This window comes from Arachis stenosperma, chromosome 10 (genome assembly GCF_014773155.1).
Source record: "Arachis stenosperma cultivar V10309 chromosome 10, arast.V10309.gnm1.PFL2, whole genome shotgun sequence".
NCBI classification, from domain to species: Eukaryota; Viridiplantae; Streptophyta; class Magnoliopsida; order Fabales; family Fabaceae; genus Arachis; species Arachis stenosperma.
In genome coordinates this window covers 17193469-17196113 of record NC_080386.1, presented here as the reverse complement: position 1 = coordinate 17196113, position 2645 = coordinate 17193469, and the positions used below count along the sequence as shown (strand labels likewise).

At 35.6% G+C, this 2645-nt stretch overlaps 1 non-coding gene across 1 annotated transcript; it reads right to left on the bottom strand.

The window, feature by feature from the left end:
• Window positions 1-1791: 1791 nt before the first annotated feature.
• On the bottom strand, window positions 1792-1899 carry LOC130959454 (small nucleolar RNA R71). Its single transcript, XR_009078533.1, has one exon. It is a non-coding gene; the product is annotated as a small nucleolar RNA R71 (small nucleolar RNA).
• Window positions 1900-2645: the final 746 nt, after the last annotated feature.

Below are 2645 nucleotides of genomic sequence, written 5' to 3'. Positions count from 1 at the left end.
TGATGTTTTCACTTAAATTTTCGAAAATCACAAAAAAAAATTACAAAACCATAAAAATCCAAAAATATTTCTTGTTTGAGTCTAGAGTCTCATCTTAAGTTTGGTGTCAAATGCATGTCTTTGTTATATTTTTCGAATCCATGCATATATTTTGTGTTCTAATCTTTGAATTCTATTGACTTGAAGTATTTTTTTTGTGTCTCATATGCATTCTCATATTGTTAGTGTCAGTAGTACACAAACTGCTAAGTTTGGTGTCTTGCATGCATTGTTATTTGATTCTTGTTGCATTTTGATTATTAAAATCCAAAAATATTTTTAATTTGTGTCTTTTCAAGTCAATGATACAAAGAATTGAAGATTTAGAACATACTGCAGAGGAATTATACAGAAAAAGCTGAGCATTCAAAAATGCCCAGTGAAGAAGGCAGACTGGCGTTTAAACGCCAGCCAGGGTACCTGGTTGGGCGTTTAACGCCCAAAGAGGTAGCATTTTGGGCGTTAAACGCCAGAATGTATACCATTCTGGGCGTTTAACGCCAGGATGGTGCTAGGGGGAAGATTTTGTTTTCAAATCAATTTTTTCAAATTTTTCAAAATCAAATCTTTTTCAAATCAAATCTTTTCAATCAAATGTTTTCAAAATTAATTTCTTTCCTTTTTCAAAGATACTTACTAACAATTAATGATTTGATTCAAAATTTCAAGATTGTTACCTTTTCTGTTGAGAAAGGTTTAATGTTTGAATCATATCTTTTCTTGTTAGGCAAGTCATTAATTTTTAAAATCATATCTTTTCAAATTGTTTTCAAATCATATCTTTTAAAAATGTTTTCAAATCATATCTTCTCAATCACATCTTTTTTAAACTCATAACTTTTCAATTAAATCTTTTTAACCACATCTTTTTCAAAATAGTTTTCAATCAAATCTTTTTAATTTCTAATTTCAAAATCTTTTTCAAAAATCACTTGGTTTCTTTTCCACTTTGATTTTCGAAAATCAATTGATGTTTTTCAAAAATGTTTTCAAAGTATTTTAATTAATTTTCGAAAATCTTCTTCCCTCCTTCCCACATCCTTCTATTTATGGAGTGCCACTCCTTCTCAATGCACAATTCGAACCTTATCTAACTAAAGTTCGAATTTATCTTCTCCTTCTTCTTTCTATTTCTCTTTTCCTCTGACACTTAAAGGAATCTCTATACTGTGACATAGAGGATTCCACATTTTCTTGTTCCCTTCTCTATCATATGAGCAGGAGCAGAGACAAAGGCATTCTTGTTGAAGCTGACCCTGAACCCGAGAGAACCTTGAAGAGAAAGCTAAGAGAAGCCAAGGCACAACTCTCTTTAGAGGACCTGACCGAATTCTTCAAGGAAGAAAACATGGCAGCAGAAAACAACAACAATGCAAACAATGCAAGGAAGGTGCTGGGTGACTTTACTGCACCTACTCCTGATTTTTATGGGAGAAGCATCTCTATCCCTGCCATTGGAGCAAACAACTTTGAGCTTAAGCCTCAATTAGTTTCTCTAATGCAACAGAATTGCAAGTTCCATGGACTTCCAATGGAAGATCCTCATCAGTTTTTAGCTGAATTCTTGCAAATCTGTGACACAGTCAAGACTAATGGGGTTGACCCTGAAGTCTATAGACTGATGCTATTCCCTTTGCTGTAAGAGACAGAGCTAGAATATGGTTGGACTCTCAACCTAAAGAAAGCCTGGACTCATGGGAAAAGCTAGTCAATGCCTTCTTGGCAAAATTCTTTCCACCACAAAGATGGAGTAAGCTTAGAGTGGAAGTCCAAACCTTTAGACAAAAGGATGGAGAATCCCTCTATGAAGCTTGGGAAAGATACAAACAATTAATCAGAAAATGTCCTTCTGACATGCTTTCTGAATGGAGCATCATAGGTATTTTCTATGATGGTCTCTCTGAACTATCTAAGATGTCCTTGGATAGCTCTGCAGGAGGATCTCTTCATCTGAAGAAGACGCCTACTGAAGCTCAAGAACTGATTAAAATGGTTGCAAATAACCAATTCATGTACACTTCTGAAAGAAATCCTGTGAACAATGGGACTAGTCAGAAGAAAGGAGTTCTTGATATTGACACTCTGAATGCCATTTTGGCCCAGAATAAAATATTGACTCAACAAGTCAATTTGATTTCTCAAAGTCTGTCTGGAATGCAAAATGCACCAAACAGTACTAAGGAAGCTTCATCTGAGGAAGAAGCTTATGATCCTGAGAACCCTTCCATGGAAGAGGTAAATTACCTAGGAGAACCCTATGGTAACACCTATAATTCTTCATGGAGAAATCACCCAAATCTTTCATGGAAGAATCACGAGAGACCTCAACAAGGTTTCAATAACAATGGTGGAAGAAACAGGTTAACAATGGCAAGCCTTTCCATCATCTTCTCAGCAACAGACAGAGAGCTCTAAGCAGAATAATTCTGACTTAGCAACCATGGTCTCTGATCTGATCAAAACCACTCAAAGTTTCATGACTGAAACTAGATCTTCCATTAGGAATTTGGAAGGACAAGTGGGTCAGCTGAGCAAGAAAATTACTGAACTTCCTCCAAGCACTCTCCCAAGTAACACTGAAGAAAATCCAAAGGAGAGTGCAAAGC